Consider the following 15,496-nt stretch of genomic DNA (forward strand, 5'->3'; position numbering starts at 1 on the left):
AGAGAGAAACAGAGAGAGAAACAGAGAGAGAAACAGAGAGAGAAACAGAGAGAGAAACAGAGAGAGAAACAGAGAGAGAGGACGAGTGGGGTCCCGTATGGTGGAATGGCATCCATTGGTCTGTTCTGAGCTCCAAGCTGCCTGCCTGGCCCAGCCAACCCATCTCAGCCCCGGTCCCCCCTGGCCCTCCCTCATCTGGCAAAAGAACATTTGATGCCATCAAAGGGCTGCAGATTGAATCCAGATGTGGGTGCGGTGCCTCTCTGCCTCGTTCTTTTCCATGGATGTAATTAAAGCACAGCGCGCCAGGATTGGGCAGTCTACTCTTCCTCATTAGTTCTCTTCTCCTCATTTCTCCTCCTTTCTCCTCCTTTCTTCTCTTTCTTTTATCCCTGCGTGAAGCCAGAGTGCTCTGTTCATGCAGCCAGTCTTTTTCTCGACTATAAATCAAAGTGGACCAAACCTTGTCAACAACATGTGTTGGGAAGGAGAAAGGGGTTTTTCTTGTGTTTTTTTTTCCTCCTTCTATTTAGGTTCATTAAAAGCCGTGTTGTTTTAAACAATACCAACCATCCACACAGCATATTGCAACTTAAATGTTATCTTTTCGTTGAACAAATTCTGTTATTTTTTGTTGTTGTTGAATATTTCAAGAATATTAAAATCTGCAACACATAAAGGCCTATCATATTTTTTGCAATAATTATATATAGTTGATAAATACATTTGTTTGCTTACGGTCATTCCACCAATTCTAGTAAAAGTTGGCCTACAACCTATTTTGAGGGGAAACTTTTTACGGTAGTGTGCAGCCCAGACATAAAACATTTACTGGTTGAGCCTAGTCTGATGCGTCTGCAGAAAGCATTTACTGGTTGAGCCTAGTCTGATGCGTCTGCAGAAAGCATTTACTGGTTGAGCCTAGTCTGATGAGTCTGCAGAAAGCATTTACTGGTTGAGCCTAGTCTGATGCGTCTGCAGAAAGCATTTACTGGTTGAGCCTAGTCTGATGCGTCTGCAGAAAGCATTTACTGGTTGAGCCTAGTCTGATGCGTCTGCAGAAAGCATTTACTGGTTGAGCCTAGTCTGATGCGTCTGCAGAAAGCATTTACTGGTTGAGCCTAGTCTGATGCGTCTGCAGAAAGCATTTACTGGTTGAGCCTAGTCTGATGCGTCTGCAGAAAGCATTTACTGGTTGAGCCTAGTCTGATGCGTCTGCAGAAAGCATTTACTGGTTGAGCCTAGTCTGATGCGTCTGCAGAAAGCATTTACTGGTTGAGCCTAGTCTGATGCGTCTGCAGAAAGCATTTACTGGTTGAGCCTAGTCTGATGCGTCTGCAGAAAGCATTTACTGGTTGAGCCTAGTCTGATGCGTCTGCAGAAAGCATTTACTGGTTGAGCCTAGTCTGATGCGTCTGCAGAAAGCATTTACTGGTTGAGCCTAGTCTGATGCGTCTGCAGAAAGCATTTACTGGTTGAGCCTAGTCTGATGCGTCTGCAGAAAGCATTTACTGGTTGAGCCTAGTCTGATGCGTCTGCAGAAAGCATTTACTGGTTGAGCCTAGTCTGATGCGTCTGCAGAAAGCATTTACTGGTTGAGCCTAGTCTGATGCGTCTGCAGAAAGCATTTACTGGTTGAGCCTAGTCTGATGCGTCTGCAGAAAGCATTTACTGGTTGAGCCTAGTCTGATGCGTCTGCAGAAAGCATTTACTGGTTGAGCCTAGTCTGATGCGTCTGCAGAAAGCATTTACTGGTTGAGCCTAGTCTGATGCGTCTGCAGAAAGCATTTACTGGTTGAGCCTAGTCTGATGCGTCTGCAGAAAGCATTTACTGGTTGAGCCTAGTCTGATGCGTCTGCAGAAAGCATTTACTGGTTGAGCCTAGTCTGATGCGTCTGCAGAAAGCATTTACTGGTTGAGCCTAGTCTGATGCGTCTGCAGAAAGCATTTACTGGTTGAGCCTAGTCTGATGCGTCTGCAGAAAGCATTTACTGGTTGAGCCTAGTCTGATGCGTCTGCAGAAAGCATTTACTGGTTGAGCCTAGTCTGATGCGTCTGCAGAAAGCATTTACTGGTTGAGCCTAGTCTGATGCGTCTGCAGAAAGCATTTACTGGTTGAGCCTAGTCTGATGCGTCTGCAGAAAGCATTTACTGGTTGAGCCTAGTCTGATGCGTCTGCAGAAAGCATTTACTGGTTGAGCCTAGTCTGATGCGTCTGCAGAAAGCATTTACTGGTTGAGCCTAGTCTGATGCGTCTGCAGAAAGCATTTACTGGTTGGTGCAGACATTTATGGTTAGCTAGTCTGATGCGTCTGCAGAAAGCATTTACTGGTTGAGCCTAGTCTGATGCGTCTGCAGAAAGCATTTACTGGTTGAGCCTAGTCTGATGCGTCTGCAGAAAGCATTTACTGGTTGAGCCTAGTCTGATGCGTCTGCAGAAAGCATTTACTGGTTGAGCCTAGTCTGATGCGTCTGCAGAAAGCATTTACTGGTTGAGCCTAGTCTGATGCGTCTGCAGAAAGCATTTACTGGTTGAGCCTAGTCTGATGCGTCTGCAGAAAGCATTTACTGGTTGAGCCTAGTCTGATGCGTCTGCAGAAAGCATTTACTGGTTGAGCCTAGTCTGATGCGTCTGCAGAAAGCATTTACTGGTTGAGCCTAGTCTGATGCGTCTGCAGAAAGCATTTACTGGTTGAGCCTAGTCTGATGCGTCTGCAGAAAGCATTTACTGGTTGAGCCTAGTCTGATGCGTCTGCAGAAAGCATTTACTGGTTGAGCCTAGTCTGATGCGTCTGCAGAAAGCATTTACTGGTTGAGCCTAGTCTGATGCGTCTGCAGAAAGCATTTACTGGTTGAGCCTAGTCTGATGCGTCTGCAGAAAGCATTTACTGGTTGAGCCTAGTCTGATGCGTCTGCAGAAAGCATTTACTGGTTGAGCCTAGTCTGATGCGTCTGCAGAAAGCATTTACTGGTTGAGCCTAGTCTGATGCGTCTGCAGAAAGCATTTACTGGTTGAGCCTAGTCTGATGCGTCTGCAGAAAGCATTTACTGGTTGAGCCTAGTCTGATGCGTCTGCAGAAAGCATTTACTGGTTGAGCCTAGTCTGATGCGTCTGCAGAAAGCATTTACTGGTTGAGCCTAGTCTGATGCGTCTGCAGAAAGCATTTACTGGTTGAGCCTAGTCTGATGCGTCTGCAGAAAGCATTTACTGGTTGAGCCTAGTCTGATGCGTCTGCAGAAAGCATTTACTGGTTGAGCCTAGTCTGATGCGTCTGCAGAAAGCATTTACTGGTTGAGCCTAGTCTGATGCGTCTGCAGAAAGCATTTACTGGTTGAGCCTAGTCTGATGCGTCTGCAGAAAGCATTTACTGGTTGAGCCTAGTCTGATGCGTCTGCAGAAAGCATTTACTGGTTGAGCCTAGTCTGATGCGTCTGCAGAAAGCATTTACTGGTTGAGCCTAGTCTGATGCGTCTGCAGAAAGCATTTACTGGTTGAGCCTAGTCTGATGCGTCTGCAGAAAGTATTTACTGGTTGAGCCTAGTCTGATGCGTCTGCAGAAAGAAGTAACGGCAAGCAAATAAACAACTACTTTGTGTTCTTGATTATATCTCAGGTTCAGTCTAAAATACAGTTATAAACAACACATCGATCAAAATAACAAATTGGAGATGTGTAGCCTGTACATTTTAACGTTTCATGTAATCATTCAAACAAAAATACACACGTCCTGATATTCAAATCCAAAAATCTAAAATAAAAAAATAAAAAATTATTAGGAGTTCATAAACATGTTGAAATAATTGTTTTAATTCAGACATGGAGTTTCGAATGGTGTTTCTAGCTTCCTATAATAAAACATTAACATCGACCTCAAAATAAAAAGTATCATTTAGAGAGCTGAAATAACCCCAACTCTCACATCTTCCTGACAACAGCTATAATGATGCTTTTTATCAGCTTAATGAAAACGAAAATAATTTAAACAATTGTATTAGTATTAATAATAATTATAATAATAATAATTTAAAAAACATAGGTTAATAATGCCTGTGATTGCAGTTAAGAATTCGATGCTTATTTTCCCACGTTGCTTCCTGTATAATTCAGAACAGATTTGGTTTGATGACGAAACAATAGTGTAATTACCGACTGGAATAAAACGTGGTTGAATCAACATTGTGTACCACCTCATTTCAACAACAACAACAATCTATTACGTTTTTACATTTTTTATTTAACCTTTATTTAACTAGTCAGTCAAAAGGCAAAAGGCCTCCTGGGGGGACGGTGGATAAAACAATAATATATAAATATAGGACAAAACACACATCACGATAAGAGAGACAACACAACACTACATAAAGAGAGACCTAAGACAACAACACAGCATGGCAGCAACACAAAACATGGTAGCAACACAAAACGTGGTAGAAACACAACATGGTAGCAACACAAAACATGGTACAAACATTATTGGGCACAGACAACAGCACAAAGGGCAAGAAGGTAGAGAGACAACAATACATCACGCAAAGCAGCCACAACTGTCAGTAAGAGTGTCCATGATTGAGTCTTTGAATGAAGAGATGGAGATAAAACTGTCCAGTTTGAGTGTTTGTTGCAGCTCGTTCCAGTCGCTAGCTGCAGCGAACTGAAAAGAGGAGCGACCCAGGGATGTGTGTGCTTTGGGGACCTTTAACAGAATGTGACTGGCAGAACGGGTGTTGTATGTGGAGGATGAGGGCTGCAGTAGATATCTCAGATAGGGGGGAGTGAACGGGTGTTGTATGGGGAGGATGAGGGCTGCAGTAGATATCTCAGATAGGGGGGAGTGAACGGGTGCTGTATGTGGAGGATGAGGGCTGCAGTAGATATCTCAGATAGGGGGGAGTGAACGGGTGTTGTATGGGGAGGATGAAGGCTGCAGTAGATATCTCAGATAGGGGGGAGTGAACGGGTGCTGTATGTGGAGGATGAGGGCTGCAGTAGATATCTCAGATAGGGGGGAGTGAACGGGTGTTGTATGTGGAGGATGAGGGCTGCAGTAGATATCTCAGATAGGGGGGAGTGAACGGGTGTTGTATGGGGAGGATGAGGGCTGCAGTAGATATCTCAGATAGGGGGGAGTGAACGGGTGCTGTATGTGGAGGATGAGGGCTGCAGTAGATATCTCAGATAGGGGGGAGTGAACGGGTGTTGTATGGGGAGGATGAGGGCTGCAGTAGATATCTCAGATAGGGGGGAGTGAACGGGTGCTGTATGTGGAGGATGAGGGCTGCAGTAGATATCTCAGATAGGGGGGAGTGAACGGGTGTTGTATGTGGAGGATGAGGGCTGCAGTAGATATCTCAGATAGGGGGGAGTGAACGGGTGTTGTATGTGGAGGATGAGGGCTGCAGTAGATATCTCAGATAGGGGGGAGTGAACGGGTGTTGTATGTGGAGGATGAGGGCTGCAGTAGATATCTCAGATAGGGGGGAGTGAACGGGTGAGGGCTGCAGTAGATATCTCAGATAGGGGGGAGTGAACGGGTGAGGGCTGCAGTAGATATCTCAGATAGGGGGGAGTGAACGGGTGAGGGCTGCAGTAGATATCTCAGATAGGGGGGAGTGAAGCATAATGTGATGCCATTGAATCAACGTCGAAAACTGATTGGATTTGCAAGAAATCATCGTCATAAGGGAATTTCGTATTTTTTTTCACCCAACTTTGAACCTAAATCCAATGACAATGTGCTATGTTTTATTACATGTTAATTGAGAACTCAACCAAATCAAAACTAGACGTTGAAATGATGTCTATGCCCATTGGGTAGTCTTTACAGCTGGTTTTGACACCATTCACTGCAGGGAGCAACCAATCAGACACATCTACCAATAATCAATTAAATCATGGTCAACATTTATGAATTGATCAAATCAAAATCAATTCACAGTTTATTGTTGTGTACACAGTTTATCAGAAGCTATAGCGGGTGCAGCGAAATGCTTATGTTACGAGCTCCTAACAATGCAGTAAAATGTCAATCTGGTACACACATAAATATTTACAAAATTAACCTATAAATCAAGAAATGTCAGAACGAATCCAATGAACAACCCTAATAGCACTGTAACAGTCAAATCCAAATGCAATATATACGTATATAACCTGCATACACTTACACGAGACATACGAAGAATGATATATGTACAGCATTAGATACACTATATATACAAAAGTATGTGGACACCCCTTCAATATGAGTGGATTTGGCCATTTCTGCCACAAGAAGAAAGTCCACGCAGCAATGTTCCAACATTTAGTGGAAAGCCTTCCCAGAAGACTGGAGGCTGTTATAGCAGCAATGTTCCAACATCTAGTGGAAAGCCTTCCCAGAAGAGTGGAGGCTGTTATAGCAGCAATGTTCCAACATCTAGTGGAAAGCCTTCCCAGAAGAGTGGAGGCTGTTATAGCAGCAATGTTCCAACATCTAGTGGAAAGCCTTCCCAGAAGAGTGGAGGCTGTTATAGCAGCAATGTTCCAACATCTAGTGGAAAGCCTTCCCAGAAGAGTGGAGGCTGTTGTAGCAGCAATGTTCCAACATCTAGTGGAAAGCCTTCCCAGAAGAGTGGAGGCTGTTATAGCAGCAATGTTCCAACATCTAGTGGAAAGCCTTCCCAGAAGAGTGGAGGCTGTTATAGCAGCAATGTTCCAACATCTAGTGGAAAGCCTTCCCAGAAGAGTGGAGGCTGTTATAGCAGCAATGTTCCAACATCTAGTGGAAAGCCTTCCCAGAAGAGTGGAGGCTGTTATAGCAGCAAAGGGTGGGACAAAAATGTCGTATTAATGCCCAGGATTTTGGACTGAGATTTTCGATAAGCAGGTGTCCACATACTGTTGATCATGTAGTGGATATTAGCATGACCAATGTCAAGATCCAAATAAATAAATATGCAGTGTGTATAAACAATGTAACTAAAATGCATTGCACATTAGTATCATTATTAGAATGAGCTATATCGACAATTCAGTAGTTAAATACACACTACAAAACCTCATGGTAAAATGGATTAGAATTGCAGGAAATTAGCTTCCGGACCCAAGTCCAGAATATAAATATATACAGTATGTATGTGAATAGAACATGTGTACACCAGTAGTTATATAGGATGAGCCTTGACTAGAATACAGTATATGCATATGAAGTGGGTAAAACAGTATGGAAACTGTAAAGAGGTGCGTAACTGGGGGCAGGGAAGTGAAACGCAGGGGAGCAGAACGAGGTAGTAACCAGAGCAGTTTAATCCCAAAAAACCAACGGCATAAAAATACAACAGAATATGGGTACAAAAAACCCGACGCGCAACAGTAAACAAGTGCACAAGCACTTACAACAAACAATCCCACACAAAGACATGGGGGGGAACAGAGGGTTCAAATACACAACAAATAATGAGGGAAATGGAAACCAGGTGTGTAGGAAAACAAGACAAAACAAATAGAAAATGAAAAGTGGATCGACGATGTCTAGAAGACCGGTGATGCCGACCGCCAAATGTCGCCCGAACAAGGAGAGGAAACGACTTCGGTGGAAGTCGTGACAGTACCCCCCCCTTGACGCACGGCTCCAGCAGCGCGCCGACACCGGCCTCGGGGACGATCCGGAGGGCGAGGTGCAGGGCGATCCGGACGGAGATGGTGGAACTACAGCAGCATTGAAGGGTCCAACACGTCCTCCACCGGAACCCACCATGTCTTCTCCGGACCGTACCCCTCCCAGTCCACGAGGTCCTGAAGGCCCCTCGCCCAACGTCTCGAATCCAGTATGGATCGAACGGAGTACGCCGGAGGAACCTCCCGCACCTCAGACTCCTGGAGCGGGCCAGCCACCACCGGCCTGAGGAAAGACACATGGAACAAGGGGTTAATACGGTAATCGGGGGGAAGTTGTAACCTGTAACAAACCTTGTTCAGTCTCCTCAGGACTTTAAATGGCCCCACAAACCGCGGACCCAGCTTCCGGCAGGGCAGGCGGAGGGGTCTCACTGTGGTGACGGTCTGCGCTGGCTTTCTGGTGCAGCACGGCACGCTGAAGGTGAACATGAGCGGCGTCCCATATCTCCTCCACTCGCCGAAACCAGTCGTCCACCACAGGAGCCTCAGTCTGACTCTGGTGCCAAGGAGCCAGAACCTGGCTGATACCCCAGTACGCACTGGAAGGGGGAGAGGTTACTGGAGGAGTGGCAGAGAGAGTTCTGGGCCATCTCTGCCCAGGGCACGAACGCTGCCCACTCCCCCGGCCGGTCCTGGCAATAAGACTGCAGAAACCTACCCACATCCTGGTTAACTCTCTCCACCTGCCCGTTACTCTCGGGGTGAAAACCTGAGGTAAGGCTGATTGAGACCCCCAGATGTTCCATGAACGTCCTCCAGACCCTCGAAGTGAACTAGGGACCCCAATCAGACACTATGTCCTCAGGCACCCCGTAGTGCCGGAAGACGGGTGTAAACAAGGCCTCCGCAGTCTGTAGGGCCGTAGGGAGACCGGGCAGAGGGAGGAGATGGCAGGACTTAGAAAAACGGTCCACAACGACCAGGATCGTGGTGTTACCCTATGATGGAGGAAGATCAGTAAGGAAATCCACCGACATGTGTGACCAAGGCCGTTGTGGAACGGGTAAGGGGTGTAGCTTACCTCTGGGCAGGTGCCTCAGGTGCCTCAGAGCGCACACCGAGCAGGAGGAAACATAAACCCTCACGTCCTTAGCCAAAGTGGGCCACCAGTACTTCCCACTCAGACAGCGCACTGTCCGACCGATGCCTGGATGACCAGAGGAGGGTGACGTGTGGGCCCAATAGATCAGCCAGTCACGAACAGCAGACGGGACGTACAGACGCCCAGCTGGACACTGGGGGGGAGTGGGCTCTGTACGTAACGCCCGCTCGTCCAGCTCCCAGACTACCGGCAGGAGGCGGGTAGTATGGGAGTGGGATCCACGGGCCACTCCTCTGTGTCATACAGCCGGGACAAGTGCATCTGCCTTCACGTTCTGGGAACCTGGTCTATAAGAGAGGGTGAAAACAAAACGGGTGAAAAACATGGCCCACCTTGCCTGGCGAGGGTTCAGTCTCCTCGCCGCCCAGATGTACTCCAGATTGCGGTGGTCAGTCCAGATGAGAAAAGGGTGTTTCGCCCCCTCAAGCCAATGTCTCCACACCTTCAAGGCCTTGACGACAGCCAACAGCTCCCGGTCCCCCCACGTCATAGTTTCGCTCCGCCGGGCTGAGCTTCCTCGAGATGAAGGCACAGGGGCGGCGCTTTGGTGGCGTACCCGAGCGCTGAGATAGCAAGGCTCCTATCCCAGCCTCGGACGCGTCCACCTCCACTATGAACGCCAAAGAGGGATCCGGATGGGCCAACACGGGAGCGGTGGTAAACAAAGCCCTGTCCGCCTCAGCTGACCACTGCAAACGTACCGGTCCCCCCTTCAGCAGTGAGGTAATGGGAGCTGCTACCTGACCAAAACCCCGGATAAACCTCCGGTAGTAATTGGCAAACCCTAGAAACCGCTGCACCTCCTTAACCGTGGTGGGAGTCGGCCAATTACGCACGGCTGAAATGCGGTCACTCTCCATCTCCACCCCTGAGGTGGAAATGCGATACCCTAGGAAGGAGACGGACTGTTTGAAGAACTGGCATTTCTCAGCCTTGACGTACAGGTCATGCTCCAACAGACGACCAAGCACCCTGCGCACCAGGGACACATGCTCGGCGTGTGTAGCGGAGTATATCAGAATGTCATCAATATACACCACTACACCCTGCTCGTGCAGGTCCCTGAAAATCTCATCTACAAAGGCTTGGAAGACTGATGGAGCATTCATCAACTCGTATGGCATGACGAGGTACTCATAGTGCCCTGAGGTAGTACTGAAAGCCGTCTTCCACTCGTCTCCCTCCCGGATACGCACCAGGTTGTAAGCGCTCCTGAGATCTAATTTGGTGAAGAAGCGCGCCCCGTGCATTGACTCAATCGCTGTGGCTATGAGAGGTAGCGGGTAACTACCTCACAGTGATCTGGTTTAGACCTCGATAGTCAATACACAGGCGCAGACCTCCCTCCTTCTTCTTCACAAAAAATAAACCCGAGGAGGCGGGTGAAGTGGAGGACCAAATGTACCCCTGACGCAGGGATTCGGAGACATATGTTTCCAAAGCCGCCGTCTCCGCCTGTGACAGGGGATAAACGTGACTCCTGGGAAATGCAGCATCTACCAGGAGGTTTATCGCACAATCCCCCCGTCGATGGGGTGGTAATTGAGTCGCCTTCTTTTTGCAGAAGGCGAGAGCCAAATCGGCATATTCAGTGGGGATGCGCACGGGGGAAACCTGGTCTGGACTCTCCACCGTAGTAGCACCAACGAAAACCCCTAAACATCTACCCGAGCACTCTCGCGACCACCCCGTGAGAGCCCTCTGTTGCCACGAGACAGTGGGGTCGTGACAGGCTAACCAGGGTAGGCCTAGTACCACGGGAAACGCAGGAGAGTCAATAAGGAAGAGACTGATTCTCTCCTTGTGATCCCCCTGCGTCACCATGCCCAGGGGAGCGGTGGCCTCCCTAATCAACCCTGACCCTAATGGTCGACTGTCTAAGGCGTGAACGGGGATGGGCACAGCCACGGGAACAATGGGGATCCCTAAACTAAGGGCGAACGATCTGTCTATAAAATTCCCAGCCACGCCTGAATCGACGAGCGCCTTATGCTGGGAATGCGGGGAAAATTCAGGAAAAGTGGCATACAAAAAAATGTGTCCAACAGAGGGCTCTGAGTGAGAATGGTGCCGGCTCACCTGGGGTGACACCAGAGTGCCCTGCCTACTGCCTCGATTCCCAGAGGAAACCAACCCGGCACCGACCAGCAGTGTGACCTCTGCGGCCACAGATGGTGCACGAGATGGAACCTCCTCCGGTCTCCCTGAATAGACAGGTCCACCAGCTGGTCGAAGGTGAGGGTGGTGTCCCTGCAGGCCAACTCCCGACGGACGTCCTCGCGCAAACTGCAGCGATAGTGGTCGATCAGGGTCCTGTCGCTCCATCCCGCGCCGGCGGCCAGGGTCCGAACGTCCATGGCGAACTCCTGGACGCTCCTCGTCCCCTGCCTCAGGTGGTAGAAACGTTCACCACCCGCCTCTTTGCTTGACATCATGGGAAAATCAAAAGAAATCAGCCAAGACCTCAGAAATAAAATTGTAGACTTCCACAATTCTGGTTCATCCTTGGGAGCAATTTCCAAATGCCTGAAAGTACCGTGTTCATCTGTACAAATAATAGTACGCAAGTATAAACATCATGGGACCACGCAGCTGTCATACCGCTCAGGAAGGAGACGCGTTCTGTCTCCTAGAGATGAACGTACTTTGGTACAAAAAGTGCAAATCAATCCCAGAACAACAGCAAAGGACCTTGTGAAGATGCTGGAGGAAAAACGCTTCGTCGAAATGAGTAGACCAAGGCGGAGCGTGCATAGAGTTCCACATGTTTATTGGATGAAACTCACAGAAAACAATAAAGCGCAAAACGAAACGTGAAGCTAATGTAGTGCTCGCAAGCAACTAGACATAGACAAGATCCTACAAAAACCCAGTGGGAAAAGGCTGCCTAAATATGATCCCCAATCAGAGACAACGATAGACAGCTGCCTCTGATTGGGAACCATATCAGGCCAACATAGAAATACAGAAAACTAGAGTACCCACCCTAGTCACACCCTGACCTAACCAAAATAGAGAATAAAAAGGTTCTCTAAGGTCAGGGCGTGACAGTACCCCCCCAAAGGTGCGGACACCGGCCGCAAAACCTGACTCTATGGGGGAGGGTCCGGGTGGGCATCTAGCCTCAGTGGCGGCTGCGGTTCGGGACGTAGACCCCGCTCTGCTCGCGGATCCCTCCGCTTCCGTGGAACCGGACCGTGGATCGTTGCCGGAGGCTCCGGACCGCCGACCGTCTGGGGATTGTGAGGGAGCAACAACGATGACATCAGGGATCGCGGCCACGAAGGAAGCCTGAGAGGCAGCCTCAAAAATGTTTTTGGGGGGGGCACACGGGGTGTTCGGCGGAGCCAAGGTGTGAACCAGAGCCAGTCTGGGAGAGGAAGGGGAACTTGGAGGGGAGTGAAGGGAGTGAATCAGAGACAGTTAAGGAGTTGATGGGGAAATTGGAGGAGAGAGTTATAAGAGAGCTGTTGTGTTGGTGCATGAGGCACGACATTTGCCCTAAGGAGCGTATCCTCAGCTTAATGCCACCTGAGTCAGCCCTCCGTACCCGTCCTGAGGAGCGTGCTAGCCATCTGGTGAAGACTGTGCCGGCCCCACACAATCCACCCTTTGTTGTCATCTGGAGGAATTCATGGCAGAGGTGAGGAAGGTATTCGATTCTTCGGTATCCGGAAGAGAGGCGGCCAGTAAGCTTCTTGAATTACGTCAAAACTCCCGTAGTGTGGCAGACTACGCGGTTGATTTTCATACGTTGGCCGCCGAAAGTGCCTGGAACCCAGAGTCCCTTTCGATACCTTTCATCATGGATTATCTGAGGTGGTTAAAGATGAGTCCACCTGGCCGTGCTGCTGCTCCAGTTTCAACTGTTCTGCCTGCGGCTATGGAACCCTGACCTGTTCACCAGACGTGCTACCTGTCCCAGACCTGCTGTTTTCAACTCTCTAGAGACAGCAGGAGCGGTAGAGATACTCTCAATGATCGGCTATGAAAAACCAACTGACATTTACTCTTGAGGTGCTGACTTGTTGCACCCTCGACAACTACTGTGATTATTATTATTTGACCCTGCTGGTCATTTATGAACATTTGAACATCTTGGCCATGTGCTGTTATAATCTCCACCCGGCACAGCCAGAAGAGGACTGGCCACCCCTCATAACCTGGTTCCTCTCTAGGTTTCTTCCTAGGTTTTGGCCTTTCTAGGGAGTTTTTCCTAGCCACCGTGCTTCAACACCTGCATTGCTGTTTGGGGTTTTAGGCTGGGTTTCACTACAGCACTTTGAGATATCAGCTGATGTAAGAAGGGCTTTATAAATACATTTGATTTGATTTGCTAGCTGCTCGGGAACTACCGGTGGACCTCGACTCCTTCACCATTAGAATTGATGGACGTCTAAGGGAACGCTGGAGTGAGAAGAGGTCTGGCCTCGGGCACACTCGTTCATTCACTAGGGCTTGCTCACCTTCGAAGGAATCCGGAAGTTTCCAGAGTTTACGAAGCCACCCGAGCCCCATCGTGAATCATCTACAACAGTTGAGTTGGATACTCCTGAGCCTATACAACTGGGAAGAGCTTATCGGTTAGGGAACGCTCACGAAGGTTGCGTTCTAACTGTTGTCTGTACTGTGGTGAGGCAAGACATTATATAGTTACCTGCCTTATGTACATATTACCTCAATCACCTGGACTGACACCCTGTATATAGCCTCCACATTGACTCTGAACCGGTACCCCCTGTATATAGCCTCCACATTGACTCTGTACCTGTACCCCCTGTATATAGCCTCCACATTGACTCTGTGCCTGTACCCCCCTGTATATAGCCTCCACATTGACTCTGTACCTGTACACCCCTGTATATAGCCTCCACATTGACTCTGTACCAGTACCCCCTGTATATAGCCTCCACATTGACTCTGTACCGGTACCCCCTGTATATAGCCTCCACATTGACTCTGTACCGTAATACCCTGTATATAGCCTCCACATTGACTCTGTACCGTAATACCCTGTATATAGCCTCCACATTGACTCAGTACTGGTACCACCTGTATATAGCCTCCACATTGACTCTGTACCAGTACCCCCTGTATATAGCCTCCACATTGACTCTGTACCGTAATACCCTGTATATAGCCTCCACCTTGACTCTGTACCGGTACCCCCAGTATATAGCCTCCACATTGACTCTGTACCGTAATACCCTGTATATAGCCTCCACCTTGACTCTGTACCGGTACCCCCTGTATATAGCCTCCACATTGACTCTGTACCGGTACCCCCTGTATATAGCCTCCACCTTGACTCTGTACCGGTACCCCCTGTATATAGCCTCCACCTTGACTCTGTACCGGTACCCCCTGTATATAGCCTCCACATTGACTCTGTACCGGTACCCCCTGTATATAGCCTCGCTGCTGTTACTTTATTGTTGCTTTTTAATAATTTGTTATTTTTATTTATTTTTTACTTCATCTAAGAACCCAACCATCTGCCTTCCCTGTAGCTCTCTGTAGTTCCCTGTAGCTCAGTTGGTAGAGCATGGTGTTTACAACACCAGGGTTGTGGGTTCGATTCCCACGGGGGGCCAGCACAGGAAAAAAAAAATAAAAAAAAATAATGTATGATAGGTATGCATTCACTACTGTAAGTTGCTCTGGATAAGAGCGTCTGCTAAATGACTAAAATGTAGCTCAGTTGGTAGAGCATGGTGTTTGCAACGCCAGGGTTGTGGGTTCGATTCCTACGGGGGGCCAGTACAAAAAAAAAAATGCATGAAAAAAAATGTATGAAATGTATGCATTCGCTACTGTAAGTTGCTCTGGATAAGAGCGTCTGCTAAATGACTAAAATGTAAATGTAACTATATGTTATTTGAATATATATATATTTTACTACACACACAACTATAGGCATCTCTCTCTCTGAACGGAATAAATTAATGAAGCTGTTTACATAGGCTATCCCTTTAACCCTCTATCCCGGTCCCGTGTGGCTCAGTTGGTAGAACATGGTGTTTGCAACACCAGGGTTGTGGGTTCGATTTCCACAGGGGACAAGTATGGAAAAAAAATAATTATAATGTATGAAATGTATGCATTCACTACTGTAAGTCGCTCTAGATAAGAGTGTCTGCTAAATGACTAAAATGTAACCCAAACAATACAGCCCTATTATTCATGATTTATATTAATCCAATTAATATGGTTAGACCACCTACTAACCCTACTAACCCCTAACCCATGTCAGAGGGTTCAGATCTATCACATATAGAACTAATGCTTGGCCACAGGCGCCGTTCTGTCCACACCGGTTGATCTCAGAGTCTTTTCTCCTCTCGGGTTACCACTCTCTTCCGACCTTTTCTGGGGACTCAATCCGGCATTACCTAGAGGAACCCAGCCTGGTCGCTGAAATCAAAGGCCCGCGGCTTACAGAGGCTACTCACTATTTTTTATATATATATATATATATATTTATACCCAGTTCGTTACAGTTCTGCTGTAATTTCTATCCCGTATGGTTTCTATTACGCCGAGGCAAGGTGAAGTCATTGTAATAGGGCCATTACTCTGCGGGGGATGACTGTTATTGTATGAGAGGGGTGGTATGTTGACATAGGAGTGACGGGCACCATTTAGAGAAACACACAGAGAGAGAGAGAGACTGTAGTGCCACCAGGATCAATTTAGAATGATAAACCCGGGTTAGTTTGACTCCTGAATGCTGATTG

Source organism: Salmo trutta, chromosome 21 (genome assembly GCF_901001165.1).
Source record: "Salmo trutta chromosome 21, fSalTru1.1, whole genome shotgun sequence".
NCBI classification, from domain to species: domain Eukaryota; kingdom Metazoa; phylum Chordata; class Actinopteri; order Salmoniformes; family Salmonidae; genus Salmo; species Salmo trutta.